This window comes from Gymnoscopelus microlampas (assembly GCF_963454915.1).
Source record: "Gymnoscopelus microlampas genome assembly, chromosome: 14".
NCBI lineage: Eukaryota > Metazoa > Chordata > Actinopteri > Myctophiformes > Myctophidae > Gymnoscopelus > Gymnoscopelus microlampas.
The window spans coordinates 30280158-30301555 of NC_139951.1; the positions used below are offsets into that span (position 1 = coordinate 30280158).

Here is a 21398-nt window from a genome sequence, read left to right on the forward strand (position 1 = left end):
CATACTAATCAGCATGTACAAGTTGTGTCATTTGTTAACAAAGCAACACTGCTCTTGCTCTGCATTGTGCCGCGTTGCTAGAGAAAATCTCGACAACGTGCCAGGACATTTAGTAGGTGTACTGTAGGTACATGGAGGCAGGAGGCTGCACTGACACATATAGCGAAGTGTTAGCAGTGTCAATAATAATGCCGCGTGGAACATATGACTCTACCGACGGGGATAGTTGTGAGGTTAAACAGGACATGTGGTGCATTTGGGGCAGGGTAATGTATGGGGCTGTTTAAGGGGAGGGTTCATGTACATGCGGGCGAGTTGACAGGGCACGTGTATAGCTTGATGGGCAATGTGAACTCAGGCCAAAGGTGAAGGTACATCTATAGATAGCGTTAAGGCATAAATGTACCAGGGAGAGGCGGGCTAAGGGGGGGGGGTATCAGTGTGCTCTCGTTCGCTCTCGCTCTCACTCTCTCTCTCATCCCTTCTCATCCCTCCCTCCTTTGGCAGGGGCAAGTTAAGGCGCTGCCAAGAATGTGACTGCGCTTGGAAAACAAATCCAAGCTCGCTTCTCTTTTTTCCTCTCGCTCTCTTTCTACCCTCTCTCTTTTTTTCTTCCTTTTTTTAAGGTGGGCCTGTCAACGCCGCAGAGCCCCTGGCGCTTCTAAAAAAAGGGGGGGAGAGAAAAAAAGAGAAAAAAAGGGAGGGATTTGGAACGGATCAAACTCTCTACAGGTCACCACTCTCACAGCTTTGATGAAATGAGACCTATTTATCTATCCCAACTCTCTCTCTCCTCCACCCCCACCCCCCCCACCTGACTGTCTCACTGTCTTTAATTTGCAGTCGCGATTTTCCTGGAGTGGACCACCTTAACAAAAACACAATTTGTGAGAATCCCTTGGAAGTCGTGTGTGTGTGTGTGTGTGTGTGTGCGCGCGCGTGCGAGCGAGCGAGTGAGTGTGAGAAACGGTGTGCGCGTACTGTATGTGTGTGTGTTGTGCGTGTACTGTGTGTGTGTGTGTGTGTGCGTGTGTGCGTGTGTGCGTGTGTGCGTGTGTGTGTGTGTGTACACGTTCTCTAGTTGTTTCTCAGGAGATGCCCACCAACCCATTTTCCTGCAGCTCATTTCCTAACAGCATTTGGTCTAATTGTGGGTGAACCCAGATTGTCGACTAGGAGGGTATACAGTACAGTACATGGCTATAAGGCTGGACTGTAGGCCGCAAGTTTCCACCGGAACTAAAAAAGGGACGGCTTAAAAAAAAGCTTCAATATATAGACTGCCTGTCTGCTAATTTGGGTTTGTACATTCTGTTTGTTTGCCTGTGGTCTGACGGGACTCAAGTCCATTTTGCTCGAGACTAAAGAGGCTGCGACGGAAAGAACCTCAATACAGTTGGCAGAGAAACAAAATCCACAGGGGCGTCCGGGCGGCGCAGGGGTAAAGTTCCTGCCCAACACTGTGGAGACTGGGGTTTGATTCCTCCGCAGCGCCTCCGGCTCGGCCGGGCACTCCAACGAACACATCCGTCCATGCTTGCAGGTGGGAAGCCGGGCGGGGAAGGCGTTCTCCGTTGCTGCAAGTAGCAACTCATACAGGGTGGCCAGGGCGAAATGGACCCTAACGGGTCCATTTGGTTCCATTTGTACACTCTCAGAGTTAAATTAACATTGATTTTACAATATGAATTGGGGTCCCAGAGATATAAATGCCATTAAATGGGGGTCCGTAGCCTAAATCATGTTAAACTGGGGGGTTCTTGAAATTAAAATGGTTGAGAATCACTGCTAGAGAGCCGTAAAAAGCTTCTCTTATTGGGGTCCCTGGCTTATCTTTTCAAATGGGGGTCCGCAGGCTAATAAGTGTCAATTTGGGGGTCCTTGACATGAAAAGGTTTGAGAACCACTGGTCTACACAGTACGCCCTCCCCATACCAAAACATAGGGGTTGGCAGTGGCAGGGACTAGACAAACAAGGGGGGAATTGGCAACAACCAAATAAACAAGTAAACAGCTGATCAATAAAAGAAAAAAAGAAAAGAAAAACAAATCCACTATGATGCCAACTTAATTAGGAACCTGACAAAAATATATAACAAGAGGTTTAACTACAGTATGATTCAGTGAAGCATCTCAGAACACATTTGCCTATAGAAATCTTGAGTTTTGGCAGCTCACTGTGTGCAATGCATACACCAGTGTATGTCTTAATTAAGGGTTCTGTTGCTGTAGACCAGTGGTTCTCAAACTTTTTCATGTCAAGGATCCCCAAAATTATATGTATTTGGCTGCGGACCCCCATCTACAAATATTTTGTTCCAGGGACCCCAAGAAGCAAATATTTGAGTTACAAATGTTCGCTTTAAAAATATATATTCAAAGATTTGCAACTATATATATATATATATATATATATATATATATATTTTTTTTTTTTTTCTTTTTTTTCCAAAAATAGCAGATCTACAAGCTCATAGCGCGGCACCGAAGCTTGTATATCGGCTATTTTTGAAAAGCCAAAGTATAAACTGATTGTGACGCTTTATTAACTAATTTTGCTGGGGACCCCCTGGTACCCCCCCAAGAACCCCTGGGGGTCCCCAGACCCCACTTTGAGAACCAATGCTGTAGACATGCACACAGACGCATAGTGGGCCCCACGTGTGTTTAACTGCATGCGTGGGTGCATGCAAGTCCCAGTGTGGAGACTATTTGTAAGCGATGTCTGGCACCAACTCAGATCAGCAGGTACACATTTTTGAGGGAAACGCTCGAGCCAAGTTTCACACAAAAACCGAGGGAACTCCAGCACACGCGCCGGCTTGTGTGTATGTGCGCGCTTGTTTCAGTGTGCACAGGTGATATAATTAGCCAGGGCAACTGTTTGTGTGTGTGTGTGTGTGTGTGTGTGTATACAGCATTAGTCATGCAAACTAGGATATGAGGCCAGGGAGATTGGGTGTGGCACGTCTGGGCAGAGAGCCTAACCTGCAGCGTGCGCACACACACACACACACACACACACACACACACACACACACACACACACACACACACACACACACACACACACACACACACACACACACACACACACACACACACACACACACACACACACACACACACAGAGGCACGTGACAGTGTGGGTAACCTTGTCCAACTGTGCCAACAATCTGGGCACTCTCTCCGCTCTGCACCGCACTGCACTGCACTTCCCTTCTCTCTCTCCCTCTGTCTTTCACTAACCCCACCCACACACACAGGTGGATGTAGCGTTGCCGTGCCAACGCCATAAGGCGCTTATTCTCTTGTGTGAGTTTGGAAGATGGGAAATATCCCTGAGGTCATTCTACGTACGAAAACACACATGTTGTACGATCACTTTATCGCATCAAATCACATTTCGCATAAAAACATTGAGACAGTACCTAGTCTGTGTTGTCTGTGTGTCCAGTACCCAGTGGCATGTGGTTATGCACACACATATAAATGATTTAATTAGTTAATTCTTCTTTAGCCTACAAATTATACAAACACGTGCATGTGTGTGTATGTGTGCATACATGTTGTATAGACAAATAGCTAGGTTCATTGTTTACCTGATATCCTAGTTTCTTTGAGGCACTACACTGTTCTCTCTGCACTCTATGTGAACTTTTTTGCCTTGTTTTTTGCCTAGAGTTCAGGCTCGCTCTACTAAGAGTGTCTGCTAAATGCCTAACTTGTAAATTTAAAACCACAGGCCATCCTCCAGCCATCTCCCAGAGCAGCTATAGTTGATCTGTGCGTGTCTGTCTGTCTGTCTGTTTGAGTGTGTGTTGTTTGTGCTTTGCCTTATTCAAGCATACATTGTCTTGGTGTGTGCATTGTAGCACCACTGCATTGCTGTAGTGTCTGGGCTTGAGTGTGTACATGTTTTTGATTGATTGAATACTTTATTTATTAACAAGTATGCTAAATGGCTAACACAGTCTGCGGTGTACAATAAGTATGGGTCACAGCAGTATGCCTGCTGCAGTGTGTGTGCACGGTACATTTTCACCCTATGTGTGCACGTGGTGTGGGCCCTGTAGCAGAGTGTGAGAGTGGGTGTGTTTTGCAGTGGGAGGGAGTGAGCGTGTATGTACTGCCTGTGTGCGTCTTGTCACACTGTGTGTGTGTGTGTGTGTGTGTGTGTGTGTGTGTGTGTGTGTGTGTGTGTGTGTGTGGCGAGTTTACAAATGGGATCCAGGCACTGGCCGCACAGCGCCAAATGAAACCAAACAGATTTGAGCCAGGCGCATAAACACCGGCGCGGATAACCTTATATAAATAAATATGTGCTCATTTATCGAGGAAAAGTGCAAAAACAAAAAAGCCTCAACAAATTGGGCTGAGTGTGTGATTTCTGTGTGTGAGAGAGCGAGCCAGTTGCAGCAAGAGTCCAGACAGACCAGAACATGCCTGGCTTCTATGCTAGAACACGCCTGCGTGTGTGTGTGTGTGTGTGTGTGTGTGTGTGTGTGTGTGTGTGTGTGTGTGTGTGTGTGTGTGTGTGTGTGTGTGTGTGTGTGTGTGTGTGTGTGTGTTATGTTTGAGGATAGTACAAATCAGGGATTTTCATTTAAGGGTGTGTACATAACTTGCATGCGTATACTATGTATGTTTAATTATGTTAGAGGATGCATGCATGAGTGTGTGTGTGTGTGTGGTTTGTGTTGTTCTAACATGTTATACTTCCAGGTGTCTCCAAAGATGTCTGGCCTCCATTCTGCTACCAGATAGCAAATATCGAATATCAAACGCACGCACGCACGCACACACACACACACACACACACACACACACACACACACACACACACACACACACACACACACACACACACACACACACACACACACACACACACACACACACACACACACACACACACACACACACACACACACACACACACACACACGGAGCCAATACACTTACATTGTATCGTGTGCAGCCTCCACATACAACATACCCAGACCTCTAATAAGTCAGCAGCACACCTACTGCACACATGCTGCACACACACACTTATATGCAGGTAGTCTTTAAAACACAGATGTGCATGTGCACACACCCCCCCCCCACACACACACAACACACACACACACTGTAACTCTTGTCACCTCTCTCCGCCCCAAAGCCCTCTATTCATCTCCTCATCTCAGCCACCTCTGTAATGAGCAATAAAAATACTGTACAGAGGTCTCATGTGCACATCCCACCCACTCACCCACACACCCACACACACGTGACACAAACATGCACATACAGTACTTGCACAAACATAAAAGTGACTCACAAGTGCTCTACCACAGCAGCCCCAATGCGAGTATGCACGCGCAGTCGCGCACACACATGCATGCACACACACGCATGCACACACACACACACACACACACACACACACACACACAGACCCACACACACACACGGCACTCTCACGTACACTCCCCCATTTAACTTCCTACCCAGGGGTGTTCGGAGTCCCCCCCAGTGCTGCCAGATTTTGCGAAAGAAACAAGCAACCAGGTCTACGAAAACACGCTTAAAAGAAGCGACTATAGAAGTTTAACCACTTTAAACCCATATACATCTGCTATTTGAGCGTGTGAGCTTGTAGATCTGCTACTTTCCAAAAATCTAATATTTGAAATATTTTTTAAACTACTTTTTAACTACACAAATCTTATATGGGGGTCATATACATATTTTCAGATGGGGTCCATGGACAAATACAAATTCATTTGGGGGTCCTTGACATGAAAATGTTTGAGAACCACTGGTTTAAACATTAGGAAGCAAGCCCAAATAACACTTTAGAAACGCAACCCGCAACTACCGATATTTAACAGGCGACTTTGCAGAAAAACATGCTCAAAGTTGCCTACAATAAGCAGACTTGGCAACACTGGGTCCCCCCTACCCTGCAAAAGGGGGAGCATATGGGGCGCCCCAGACCCTCCCTGCTTGGGTCCAGATGCAGCAGACCCTGTGAAAGAAGAGAAGGTGGTTCTTGGAGGGCCTGTGAGGAGAAGGCAAGGTGATTTTCTTGGCACAGAATCAGTGCCTGTGTGGTCCTGGATCCTATTAGCACCCAGGCCTTGGTCACACACACACACACACACACACACACACACACACACACACACACACACACATGCGCGGGGTACAGATGCCCACATGTGCGGTGCAACACGCGGTCTTCGACAGATAGTTTTTTAAGTGAGCACAATAGTCAGGTTTGTGTTTGGCTCACACAAACCCGACCGATCAACCCCTGCGTGCCCCGAAAAACAACTACTCGCACACGCACGCACGCACGCACTGGGCACGCACACACGCTCCGCAGAGATTCACTTTAGCAAATGCTGTCAGAAAGCATCAAGGAGACGGGCAGGCAGTTTATAGTTTTATAGACACAAGTGAGAGACAGTGATAAGAAACAGACAGCAAAACACAAAATGGGGTGAGAGGAGAGAGAGACAGATGAGAGAAGGGGGAAGAGGAAAAGGCAGAGACAAACAGGGAGAGATAGAGAGAGAGAAAAGGAGAGAGAGAAAAGGAGAGAGAGAGAGAGAGAGAGAGAGAGAGAGAGAGAGAAAGACATGCCAAGGGGGTCTGGGCTCTGGAGGCTTGGAAAGCTCTAGTTTTGATGGCAAACTGCCCTGAGGTCTAAAATGAACCAGTTACTCAATAATTTCATCTTTTCCATGCACTCTCCCTGTTATTCTTTCTCAATAATGTTTTCCCACACACACACAGGCGTGCGTGCACACGCACGCACGCACGCACACACACACACACACACACACATACACCCGCACGCACGCACGAACGCACGCATGCACGCACGAACAAACGCACAAACGCACGCACGCACGCACACACGCAGAATGTGTTTATTGTCTTAGCACTAAATATGTATCCACAGTCTTTTGTGCATGAAAGTGCGTGTGTATTTTGGAGTATACAGATGTGTGTGCGTGTGTGTGTTTTTCCTGTGGAGCGTGCGCTGAGGCCCGTGGACCTGCTGCATTGGTTTGAGTGTGTGTTTGCTTGGACAACCAGGGCAGATGTGCGTATAGGCTATATATATATGTATATATATACTGTGACCAGGTTCCTGTTTAAACTGAGAGAGAGAGAGAGAGAGAGAGAGAGAGAGAGAGAGAGAGAGAGAGAGAGATTTGGGCAAACGGTAAATAATTAAACAATTCCTTGGGCAAACAATTCCCATTTTATTTGGGCATTTCCTGTTTTATTGTATATATACAGTAGACACAAAAGAGACGGGGAAAGGGAAGAGACTGGCCTGAACACAAGTGTCAGACCAGGAATGGAACTGGGGACATTAAGATGTCACATGTCAGCACCTTTACACACACTAGAGATGTGTGTCAGTCCTGGCTTTAGCTCAGGGAAATGATATCACATCACTTCAAGAAGTTGAAGGAGATCTGTGCCTAGAGCATGTCTTTTTGCAGAATAAAAGTTTTGCAATAGAATTATTATGATAATATATAATAGTTTAGTAAACGAGTAGTAGGGGCAGCACTGTTTAATAGACTAGTCGTCTGGCACATCCCTAACACCCCCCCCCCCCCCCCCAAAAAAAAAGAAACGAACAAAATGTCCCTCTTCTCATTTCCCTTTATCTTTACCATCTCTCTCTCTTCTGCATATTTCTCTTATCTTCTACACTCTCCTTTATTTTCTGCTCTCTCTCTCTCTCTCTCTCTCTCTCACGATACACGGGCCCCCTAGGGGGCCTCTGGCTAAAAGGGCCGTCTTTGTCATCATTACTGTATAAACTAATGCTAGGAGGGGGCAACGATAGGTCAGCGGATTCTCCCCATATGATCTGTGGAAAGACAGACCACACATGCCTTACGCCCAGGACCCAGGAGCCACAATGAATGTGTGCGTATGTGTGTGTGTGCGTGTGTAATGTGCAAGGTGGTGATTTATCATCTGCTCTGTACACGGCCTAACACTTAAGGATGATGTGTTCCTATACACAGCACTCCAGGTTGATATATTTGTTATACAGAGCTTCCTCATAAATATATCCTATGGCTACTGGTGAGGTACACAGCAAAGGAGGTGAAACCACAACTTTCTGGCTGGTGTGTCTTCCTTCCTCCCCGTCTGTTTGCTTGTCACACTCATGCCCACTTTATATACTTGTCATAGAACGGCGTCCCATGCTGAAAATAGACGATCTAAAAGCTTGCAACACGTTGTGAGCTTGTAGATCGGCTATTTCCGGTCGGTCTATCTATTCGCATTTTTGACCAGATTTAAACCAAATTGATCTTTCCCACACACTACAAAGACTGACACGAGGTTCCCAATTAATTGGCAGCACCTTCTCACAGGATTTAGAGTTTCCCTCAATGGCAGGTTTGGTCTTTAATTAGCTCCCAAATTAGTGGGGAGATCACTGCAGGACTCTCTCTCTCATCTAACAAGAAAGAATTCAAAGAACGTCCTCCCTGGCACAGGTCCCAGGACAACACACAGCGTAGCGGGATGGGGGCGGGTGGGGGGAGGGGCCACCTGTCAGCAACCTGGGCAACACGGCATCGGTGCCACGGTGGATTAGGATCTGGATGATGATTGGCTGCCAGCGTGGCTTCTATAAAACAGGCCTCTGGGCCATATGGCATGGTGTCCATGGTTGTTTGCAAGCAGGTATGTGTGTGTGGGTGTGTGTGAGTGTAGCGGCACAGTAAACTGTATCCGCTACATGAAAGCAGTGCCTGTAGAGGTGTGAGTTGTTTTTGCAGGGTGCAGACTGGCCACAGTGATAGCTCAAATACTGTGTGCTTTTTGGACTCTATGTTGTCGGCTTCCCCGTCAGAATGCAACAGAATACAACAACAGAGCGACGTCTCAGGAGTTTGTGCTGTAGTTTTTCAGCCAATTTCCCTGGACTGAAACACAACAGTGAAATGGACAAAACCATCGAGCGAACCCAAATTATCTGCTGGAAACATTTGGAGCGAAAATACAAAGCTCGCCTCCTTCATTTATGTCGACACTGTTGAATGAAGCGAAGCGAGAGTGAAAGAGACTAGCTTAGGAGAAACAGTGTGTATGTGTATGTGTGTGTGTGTGCGCGCGTGCGTGCGTGCGTGCGTGCGTGCGTGCGTGCGTGCGTGCGTGCGTACTGGTGCATTTTACTTTATGAACATCATGTTCACTCAATGCAAATGTTTTTTGGGGTTTGTACATCGTTGTGGTGGAGAGACATAAACACAAGTGTGTGTATAAACAAGCGTACATTTGGCAACACATAAACACTGCCATTGTTCACACAACAATCCAGCAAGGCCCTGAGAATGAAACGAAAGCTCACATGACACGCTATTCACACAGCTCAGGGAACCTGTCCAGTTCCCTGGAATGGGTTTTATCAGGTTTAAGTGTCACATTTAGGTTGCCGTTCCGACAACAGGTACGTTTGTTAAATATTGGCTTTCTTTTTACCTAAAGTGACAGAAAACACCTTATACGAGATCATACGAAGGACTTAACACATTTTCCCTGATTGTTTATCTACAATCTCCCATTCACAACTTGACAATGAGCTGCACAGCTCCCCATACACATACAATACTCTTCATAGTTTTCCCACAGCGGCACAATTGCCCTATTATGTTTTACATAGAAATGGGTTTCTTTGCATATCCCTATGGGTTATGTACACATGATTATCCCAAGTAGGAGGGGCACTGAGGGGTGGCACTCCCTGGAACTGGTACAGTTGGACTGATGTCTCGCTCTCTGACAGAGACTGACACACTGGCTGAGGCGGGGAATCGAACCTGTGATCCCATAGACACTGTGACTATGGGATGATACTTGGAAGCCAGTCTATGACGATAGAACTATGAGGTCATATTGGTGACATCTGTTGACACAGACAGACAGACAGATGGAGATTTTGTGGATTTATACATACTCTGTGCCGCGCTATGAGCTTGTATATCTGCTATTATTTCATAGCCAAAGTACAAAATATGGATAAAGGGGTTAAAATGGTTGTGACGCTTTATTAACTCATTTTGCTGGGGACCCCGTGGTACCCCCCAAGGAGCCCTGGGGGTCCCTGGACCCCACTTTGAGAACCAATGCTCTGAGAGATACACACGGCAAGTTGAAAGTCGACACACAGGGGACTCACTCACTCACTCACATGTACGCAGAGATATCAGGCATTTATAGAAGGATGTTTTGTGTACGTGTTAAGTTATGTTTAGTGCTATTCCTTGTGTCCTGTTCACTCTTACAACCAACGCTGTGAACTCTAACATGGGGTCACATGTTTAAGTAAAAAAACGATCAATCCCAATCCAAATTCAGCCTTGACCGCCCTCTGAACTAAGCCAGGCCCTCTTCTTGCGAGACAACTTGTCTGTAAACACACAACATGAATGGCTAAGCTGTACAACGCTTTCAAGTGGAGTTCTGTAGCTGCGGTGATTGAATATAGATGCTTTCGGCTTTTGTTTGGACGTATTAGTGGAACGACGCTCCGCGAGCGGGCAAGATTGTAAACAGTGCCGATTAAATGTAAAGAGATGCATAAACATGGCGAATGAGAGAAATCAAAAGAAAGCTTAATCGCGTTGACACGGCCCTTGAATAGGGCAATAGAAAACTGAGGCATGCAGGGAAAATCTGATTTGGACTTTAAACCGAGTCGTGCCGAGGAGCGGAGTTACGTTAGGATATCAAAATAAAACAGAGCACTGTGACAGATGAAAAAACATTGTACATGCCGAGTAATTAGTTTGTGTCTGGCCAGTTATTGGCCTAGAGGGAAGCCAGTGCTACATTGTTAATTTAACTCTGAGAGAGGGTAAAGAATTGACCCAGATGGACCCTTACGGGTATGCCCGTCACTGGAACAGAGGGGAGGGGCTATAATAGAACGTTCCTGTTTGACCAGATACTAAACAGCAGTAACAGCACACACACTCTCATATTACTATACTTGTGAGCACCCTCCTCCCTTGACCCGTGTAGTCTCTAACTCCCCTAACCCGTGCCGTCAGGTCTTACATGGCCGACCTTCAACCTTTTCCTAACCTTAACATAACCTCCATTCGTAGTCTAACCCTTAACCTGGCACTAAGCTGAAAATAGCCCACCGAGGAACAAAGTGAGGACATTCGGTCCTCACGGGGATACAAGAGTACAAGAGTATGACACACATACACGCACTTGCACACACGTGCATGCAGGCACGCACATTCACAAACACACACCGATTGTGATAAGACTCCTTCACACTTGATGGAATCTGTATTCAAAACAGCTCTGTTATCGTCGAGCACACAAGCACACACACACACACACACATGCCTTTATACCTCAACATCATGCTACATAAAAGGCTGCAGGTGCAAAATGTTCTCTCTCACACACACACACACACACACACACACACACGTGAATACAGACGTACTGGACACAAACCCAGACAGAGCAAACACGCCGAAACAGTGTACTGCCCTTCTTGTCCAGACATTAACGTGCTCTGACACATGTACATACACATGCACGCACATGCAAATGAGGGCAAATCAAACACAGACAGACGGACAAACACTCCAAAGCAGTGTAATGCCCTTTTTCCCCCGTCACAGATGAGAGCGTTCTGAGCAGGTACACACATGTACCTACACACGCGTGTGCGCACACACGCACACACACACACACACACACACACACACACACACACACACACACACACACACACACACACACACACACACACACACACACACACACACACACACACACACACACACACACACACACACACACACACGTCTGCTCCTTTGTACTGTTCACCATCAAGTCAATTTGGTGCTGACCTCGCAGCAGTCTCTCACCCATCTCCACTGACAGCGGAGAAACAGCGGAGTGAGAGAGAGAGAGGCAGTGAGAGAGAGCGGGAGAGAGAGAGAGAGGAAGAAAGAATAGGCGAGGGATAGAGGCTGGAGAATGAGCGAGACAGAGAATCAGCACTGCCATGGTTGACTTCACACACTGTGACTTTTCATTCCGTGTGTACACGTGCACAGGCATGCTCACGTACAAAGTAAACTGATGTTCACTAATAATAAAATGATGCAGATTTGTGAAGCATTTGTACACTGGTTTATGTCTACACACATCTGCACACACCTTTTGACACTTTATCCTTTCCATCCATCTTCATCTGCTTATCCGGAGTCGCAGAGGTAACCGCTACAGCAGAGAATAGCAGAATTCCCTTTCCAGGGCCACATAAGCCACTACATACTTGGGGATCCCCAGGCATTCCAAGGCCAGCGTAGAGACAATAATCCCCCCATCCGGTCCTTGGTCTGCCCCGTGGCCTCCTCCCAGCGGGACTAGCGCCGAGGACCTCCCCTAGGGACACGCCCACCAGGAGGCATCCCAACTAGATGCCCGAACGAACCACCATAACTGTCTCCTTTGGTCTTAACCAAATTCATGGAAAATGATGTGCCAAATATATTTGAACTGATTCTAGAAGTTGATTTGCCTCACTGTGATGCTATTTCCGTGGCCAAATACATTGATGTGGGGGTCCTTGACGTGAACACATTTGAGAACCACTGATTCATTCCTTATGAACTGTCATGTTAAGGGTTTTATTTCCTTGAGCCTTATGTTGTTCGTCTTGGAAAAAAAAGAAAGGTTTGTGTGACCCAGTTTGGCCCCAGTCGGCCTAATAGAACCATTCTTAAACACTTTCAACCTGGCGTCTCTAATTTTGGCATAATTATAATAGGTGATATTTTTTTTTAAGAAATCGTAACGTGATGCGTGAGCTTGTAGATCTGAATCTTTCCTTTGCGGAGTTATTGTTCGTTATCTGGTGCAACAGCTAACAGCTATAGATCAGCTATTTTCGGCACAGAGTTTTGGCATATAGGGATTAGGGAAATAGGAGGGTGCCCAAGTACAGACGCCGGACAACGAAGTATAAAGGGTTTAAGCGGTTAAATCAGCTCTTACCTTCAGTATGACTTCAGGTTAGCTCAAACTGTTTGGTGTATTTTCACGCTCTCGCACTGGGTCATCACTGCCATGGAGGTCTGCTGCATCTGGAAACGAGATGAAGATAAAATGTCAAGGAATTGTATCTCGGAGACTTTGAAATACATGCGTACTATGAGCTGCACAATGAATTGAAAGTATTTGAAAGTCGTGATTTTCAGCTGTTGCACCTTGCCAGCGGCATCTCCTCGCCCTTACACACATGGGTTAATGTAAAATAACACTGCATAAGCCATCTTCCATCGGGCTCAAAAAGGCTCAATGAGCAACAAAGACGTCAATGATTGTGGTTGATAAATGTGATCACAATATTGAGCAAAATTTGCTGTTCTTTGGCTTCACAAATGCATGACCTATAGGGGTCAGTGTGGAGCATTAAGGGGCTGTGAGCAGCATCATACTCCACTGAACTAGTGAGAGAAGCAGCCTTCTTAGATTAATTAAAGCTACTTTCTATTCAGCCAATACGAGCCTTTCAAGGGCACACTTTTAGCAGCAGGCACAGGATAATTGGGGTTTCTAATATTTTATTATTTATATATTGTAAAGAAAAAAGGAAATTGCTTGTTATTTATTTTGCATATGGTCTGTTCCAACACAGCTCTCTGAGAAAGTTTTCAAATTTCAAACTCACACCTGCGAAGGTACTGTAAATAGAGTCACTTTCAATTTAGCTTTTCCATCTACACCATAACTTTAAACGTCACTCCTCAAATCCCTGCACCATCTGTCTCTGCTCTTACTTGTTTGAAGTTGAAAGGACTGAAGAGGGTAAGCCATAATTCATCACATCTAAATGAGAAGGACAGATGCCAGGCATCAAACACAAGATTCTGTTGGGACTCAAACAATGAGCATCGGACCAATGGGCTGTTCTGTAGGCAGTATAAATACAGATGCTTAGGCTGCAGCCTTCAGCCTCAGCTTTAGCCTTCATTAGACCAGGGGTTCCCAATCTTTTTCCCAAAAGAGAAATTTGGTGTCTTCCCGGTACACAAACTCATACAAAATACACTATGAATTAACCACTATTCGAAAGATATATTGTTAATATTTAGATTATTTTTTTTTTAACATTTCTACATTTTTGGAAAAATGATCTTTACTTTAGGTTTAAAAAAGTATATTTACTTGCTTGCGACCCATAAAAGCAGGTCTGCGAACCCTTATGTTTGAGAAACACTGCTATAGTCACTTTTCAATGTTTCTAGGGACACCGATAGCTCAGATTTGGTCAGGGCCTAGGAGCAAAACAATAACAACAACAAAACAAAAACGAAATAGAACCAGATGGAAAGAGCTATCGTAGGTACCGGTATATTTAAGTGAAACTGACAAGGAATATACTTGGGCTAAAAGATGCTAAGGGAACCAGATCTTATTTTCAATGTTGGGTATGGGTGATGTAAATAATGAATAGGGCCTCCGTTACCCCCCGTTAGACAAAGCTAGTGGGCTACCGGGAGCTATAGCTTCTATCTAAAGGAGGCATACGCCTGTCCTCGTGCGCTGATATACTGTAAAATGATACTGAGCCATGGGACAGTGGAAAGCAGCAGTGTGTGTTTGTGTTTGTTTGCGCGCGCGCGTGCGTGTGTGTGTGTGTGTGCGTGTGTGTGTGTGTGTGTGTGTGTGTGTGTGTGTGTGTGTGTGTGGGGGATCCATCTTTGTGACTGTACCCGGGCCCTAAGCACATTATTAAAGCGAGAAATGTTCTGCTGATAATCTCTAGAAAACAGCTATCAATGCCAGAGGACGGAGGGAGGGAGAGAGAGAGAGAGATACTGAGGGCGGAAGGGAGGAGTTGCGTGTGCACGTGCGCACGATAGAGAAGGGGCTGTGCATTGCCGTCTATGTGTGATATCTAGCAAGGGCGAGCGGTAGGGAGGCTGTTGTTTGAGGCATACGGATAGATGAAACTGCGGGAGAGACGTGGGGAGATAGCAACACATATACACACACACACACACACACATACACATATTAAAGCCCACACACGTACAGTACACAGGCGTGGGAGCACACGCGTGCACAGCACTGCACACAAATCGACAGAGTGAGGCGCAGGCAGGGAGCGGCCCCTGATGTTCTGCGGTGCGGGATCAAAACAGCAGGGGGGTTGGGTGATCCGCTTTCCCAAATCCATTCTCTTCTTCTCTTCTCTCTCTCGCTCTCACTCACTCTCTCACTCTCACTGTATCTCTTCCCCGCTCTCGTGATATAGCAACAAGACACAGATAGAGAGAGAGACCCACACAACTCCCAATGCAACTGATATATAAATCATATACTGTATGTATCCGGTGGATCGATAGGTTTAGGTCTTGCGAGGCCCTATCAACAGTTTGATCTATTTCTAAATGTCACAGACACAAACCAAAACAGCTGGCTCAGCATGCAGGAGAAGAGAGAGAGATGTGGAGGATGTGTGTGCGTGTGTGCGACTGTGCGTGTGTGCGTGCGTGCATACAAGACACTTCAAACCCCCCCGAGCACTCATCAAAAAAAGCAGCCATCAGCTGGGTGAACAAACGGTCTTCCCTTTCTCCCCTAATCATATGTTTGACATATGACTCCATATATAGATGAATAGATAGACCTTTATTGATCCCGCGGGAGAAATTCAGGCGCCAGAGAAAGCACAGCAGTGCGAGAGTACAGCTACAGAGCAAAGGAAGTACTGTACAACATAGCCAAGAGTAGCAAGACGACAGCTAGGAGTCCAAAAAGAAGCAACAACATTACAAACACACTCTCAGCAATGAACGGCAGTATACACCCTATGTATCCTGCACTAGGCAGAAACAAATACATACAATCACAGTGCTGTTACGGAATCAACAGAGCACACTGATATCAATACAGTGTCAACAGTCCTTATCAGTGCAATAATCGCCACCTACAACGTTACTGAGGAATAGAATACACTGATGATTCAGTATATCTGTGCAGTATGTATCCTTATGGTGTTGTACTGGTGTTACTCCAGAGTAATTAGTCAATTGACCGAGCAGAGCGACCATCGTGTGCCTCGCTGTATAACCTCATGGCTACCGGCACAAAGGACAAAACCAAGTCTATCGCACCTCAACCGGGGGAAGATTAATCTGTTGTTTCCCGTCTTGCTCAATTGCCCCACTATCTCCATGTATTCTTTGTTATGCATTAGTTTGACCTCTATGTCAATACCTCATTACAAAAGTTTTACAGACAGGCACACGTGCACACACACGCACGCACACACACACACACACACACACACACACACACACACACACACACGAATGAACAAGAGGGCCCGACAGAGCTGGAACGGCAAGACATTCTGGATCACACAGCCAGCCAGGCAACTATAAACACCATCAATCACCCACTAGGATATCACTCTGCGTTCCATCTATTTCTCTCTGCATGGGAAAATCCTTAGTGTCAATGTAACTCAGAGAGTGTAAAAGATGGACCCGTTTTACACTCTCAGAGTTAAAATGACGCTGAAGATTTTACTGTGTACCCCTGTGTCTCTCTCATTCCGCCTTTCCACTGCCTGGAGGTACAGTAGGTGGGTGTGTGTGTGTGTGTGTGTGTGTGTGTGTGTGTGTGTGTGTGTGTGTGTGTGTGTGTGTGTGTGTGTGTGTGTGTGTGTGTGTGTGTGTGTGTGTGTGTGTGTGTGTGTGTGAGAGAGAGAGAGAGAGGGGGAATGGCATAATCTTGAGGAGAAAGTGGAGCGATCTTTCTCGAAAACGGCATTTGTCTTCCCACCGGATGATTCCTCTCTGTATGGTGGAGAGCCCTGGTGTACATAGCCTGGGCCTGGGGGCTGAAAGCCCTGGCATGCACGCCGCACATCCAGAAGCTACGTATTTAGTGAAATGGCCCTTTATTTCCTCTCATGATTGTGGTCGTTGTCGAACCCCTTGGCATCGAACAAGTAAAGACACTGTATAGCTTGTATCTTTTAGCTCGGGGATGAAGGGTGCTTCTACTATAAACCGGTTTTCCCAGCATGCTAAACTGCCACACAAACTCCCGCCAAAACCCTGAAATTAAAACAGATATAAAAGGCATGCTATATCAAAACGTGGCCTAGGCAAGCCAAAGCCGCCCGACACTTCTCTTTTCAATGCGGACACAGCAAACAGTCCTTATCTACTTTCACCGAGGTAGGGCCCTTCCCCTCTCTCATTCGTGTTAATGTATCACCAAATCATCGACCCCCCACCACCACCTCGAGCGGGCTGTTAGGTCTGTTGCATCTGGGCCGGGCGGTCGCCTCAGTGTCCGTCCAGATGTAGCCGATAAAGGACGCCATTATGGCCCCAGCCACAGCCCTCAGCGGCCAACAGCTGCGCCCAAGACAAACAGGCCGCTTCAGTGCTTCTTATCACAAACAAGAGGGCCTGTGCCAGCCGCCCGGGGCTCACATGACCCCATCCTTAGACTTTAATGGCCGCTCGATTAATGTGGATGACCGGAGGCAGCTTGGTGGGGGGTATGGTTTAATGCCCCTTTTTGGGGTGATTGATCGATGTGCTTCTTTCACTGGCAGCTCTCCACATAATAAGAGACCTTGTCTTGATGATGTGGCGATCCCTTACCCCCTATGGTTTATATGCCTCTGCATTGTCGTGAAGGTCCTCAGCAACTACTCAACAACCAGAAGAACTGTAACACCTACTGTGTGGTAGTAGTCTTCTCTTTTCCACTGGTCTTTAGTGAAGAATATCTTCCGTGTTTTATAAATAAATGTATTGGCCAACAAAACCATAAAGACTGCTGACGTGAGCCAGTCATCCGCATGACATCGCCTTAAGTGTTAAGAGTATTAATAGCGTAACCCTCTCTGTTAAATCAACATGAGTAAATGCCATCAGGCCAAAAGTATAGGTTACCGCCGCTCCAAACCAACCCGTCTAACAACAGCTCCTTCATGCTTGCCGTACAACAGTACTTAACAAACTGGAAGCAAGGGAGAGGTCTTCTAGGGTAAATTGCAACCTAAGCTAATCTATCATTTATTAGCCATGTGGCAGCCTTGCAAATGTGTGACTTTTTTTGCCGTGAGCTGGTGCTCTGCTGTTTCTCATCTGATGGTCGCGTGCTTTCTGAAAGGACTAATATATGAATTATCATCATTATCATCATTACCCCCGACCCCAGCCCCTCCCCCATCTTGCTCTCATTTCCTCACATTTGTCCTGCCTGCACCGTCTCCAGATTACTTAGCATTTGACCATCTGCTGGGAACTGTAGCAATTAGTGGAACTGAGTTCCAGTCGGTGGGTGGCTGACACAGACAACATTATCAGCCATTTGGTAATGGTAAATGTTTGGCACAGTAGACCTACACATCTGACTCTGATCCACAGCAACAAATGCAACCCCATGAGACACCTCAGTTCCAAATATGCCAACATTGCAAGCAGAAAATAGCAATTCAGAGACAATAACGCACAAATGAAAATCCTGTGATCTGAGAAAGATCAAACAACGAGAGAGTTAGAGTGTAAGAACAGGGACTATAGAGCTAACACGAGAATTAAGGCTTCCGCATACTCCAAACAACGCTGAACTTTCTCTGACTTTGTCGGAATTAGAGTGTAAGAACAGGGACTAGAGCTAACAGAAGCGGTAGAGTGAGGTGGTACTTGAATTGTATGTCATTTTTACAATCAAAACAAGGGTTTACCACAAGCAGCAACGAGTCATGAATATAGCCTCCGACAGGTGAATTCTCCCACACTAATCATGCACATAATGGGAACTAGCGGTACCCCGACAGTGTAACACAACAGCAAACAATCCCATGTGCTGTAGGATGCATTTGCCATGAACGCTGCGAGGCAATCTGCCTCTGTGGCTGCCATCTCTTTATAAGAGGATTAGGAACCAGGCACTCTGTTGAATAAAACATCACATCTAGGAGGGGTCCTCATCCTAGCTCTACACAGGTAGACACTGGAGCGGTGTGGCGCACTGTGGTTTAGCCTGGTCTGCTATATGGGTGTGAGATACACGTGGTGAGGAGACGTAACTTCTCACATTTTTCAATGTCAGTGAGCACGGTTGACAGGTGTGATCGTGACAGCGGGCGAAGAACAAGTAGCACCCTGGTCTTTTCACAAAGACAGGAACATGAGCACTCAAAGTCAGGGTTCGTGCCACAACATTGTGTTGGATATGCAGCCTAAGAAAGACTGCCCAGTTCACCTCTGATATTCAGACACAAAGGAGGTTTAAAGAAAGTGATCAGGCTCCACCTGTTGCTGTCAGCCATTAAAACTAATTTTGAATTTAATTTCTAACAACAACAATACTACAGGATCTGTGTGTGTGTGTGTGTGTGTGTGTGTGTGTGTGTGTGTGTGTGTGTGTGTGTGTGTGTGTGTGTGTGCGTGTGCGTGTTAGACAAAACTTAGCATAGCTCGGACAGTGTCTGACCATTCAGTCTCAAAATTGCTGTGTGTGTCACATAGGACCTCAAAGTGTGCAGAGCCGAATGACTTTGCGTGTTTGTGAGATTGTATGAATGGGCTTCCCTGATTGGCCAAGCCAAACCGTCGCCTTCACGGATTGGTGGAGCATCACTTCACGTTTGTGGCGCTAAGCCAATATAAGTCCCTTATTGGCCAACCTGACCCGTCGGCTTAACTGATTGGCGGAGCTTCGCATAACATTTGTGCCGCACAGCAGTATGAATGGGATGACTTGCATCGTTCCCCACATGCATGGCCCCAAATAGGCCGGGCACCATCCTATTATCTATAATAATGTGTAACCGCTTTGACCGTGACATCAGTAATCACCTCAGGTCCCTCCCATGCATGGCTGCACAATATGCTCCTTTAACACTGCAGTGTATCACCCGCCAGTGTCTTAGAGTGACATAGGGTATTCACACTCCTGCCACGTTCTCTGGCGGAGGGTCACTGACCCGTAGATAAAGAGGGACACGCTACAGCTTAAGCATAGATGACTTGTTGACAGGCTCTCAACTGGACCTGACGATAATGCAACAAAGGCTAAAAGGCACTCATGTTCCTGTTCGTTCTCACCGAGTACTGATGGACTGACTTGTCTGCGATCATGTCATGTTCATTGTGAATTGATGGCATTGCGATGTGTTGTGAGCTTGTAGATCGGAAATTGTTTGTATTTTTTATTTTTTTTAGAGGGGGGGGGGGGATATTTTGACAGTGCAAATTAGGCATTAGATACAGATATCTAATAGTAAGCCATGGGAGGTTTATTTTAAATAAAATTAAACATTTATGCCAAAATTAATTATTCTTGTTGAAGTTCGTAATGACCTTACTTAGTAATATGATCAACATGTTTGGGTTTGTTTACTGTGGATGTAATTGCATGTTTTTCTTTGTTTTTGTTGGTTTTCTTACAACTGACAAATGAACATCAAGCAACAACTCCAAAACAGATGGCATTTTGGAATTAAACTGTATGTGGGTTTTGTCTCACGGTGGATTTTAGATTTGCATTTGCCTTGCCTTAGGCAAAGAAACATGAAAAAGGGGGTTTATTTGTGCAAGTAAATGAGTCAGGGCTTTATCTAGGTGTGCTTCATATTTGCACAACTTCCATTCCCCTCATTATCAGCCCAGAACATCTTTTCAAAGAGAAGAGGAAAAAATATGAAAACCACTGTGGATACACTGCGTTAGCTGCTGAACAGATGATGGAGCAGAATAGCTTAAGAATGCAATTATTAATGGCTCGCCGCCAGCAACATTAGATATTTAACTTATCACACTTTGAGCTTCAAAAGAAGCACCTGAACAGACGGCTAGTGAAGTTTGTTTGGCAAAGAACTCCTCTGAACAAAAGCCGAGCGGTGGAAGCCATCAAATCCGTCCCATTAATAAATGAACACAATGCATTGCTAATACATTTCTGTAGCTTGCCACATTTTTTTTAGGCCTGTGGAGGGGGCTTTTTTCCTTCACTATAATTGGACAATAAAGTCTATGCTTGGTCTTTGATCTCATCGGTTCAGGGGTTGCCTGGCCGTTTGAGTACGACTCTCCTACGGACACTCAGGTACTTATCGTGGTTTTGAAACAGCCATGCATTATTGGTGGAGCTGGTAACATGATGTTTGGTACCGACTCTGCACCTCCATTGGCTTAGCAATGAACCATAACCCGTTACTAGCGCTAATCCTGGGATTTCAAATGGAAGTCAGCGAACTGTGATGACTTCATGCCGCTCACAAACTGTATTGCGTGCTGCTTATGCTCCACTGTGGTAAATTTACAGTATGAAGACTCACGGGA

General features: G+C 45.9%; 1 protein-coding gene across 3 annotated transcripts in view; it reads right to left on the reverse strand.

Moving 5' to 3' along the window:
- The window catches only part of LOC311060592 (thyroid hormone receptor alpha-B), a 169922-nt gene that overhangs the window by 50149 nt on the left and 98375 nt on the right, over nt 1-21398 (reverse strand). For all 3 annotated transcript variants that reach the window (XM_084078821.1, XM_084078820.1, XM_084078819.1), the window contains one exon: nt 13069-13157. The gene's annotated coding sequence lies outside the window, so the exon portion shown is untranslated. The remainder of the gene's footprint in view (nt 1-13068; nt 13158-21398) is intronic.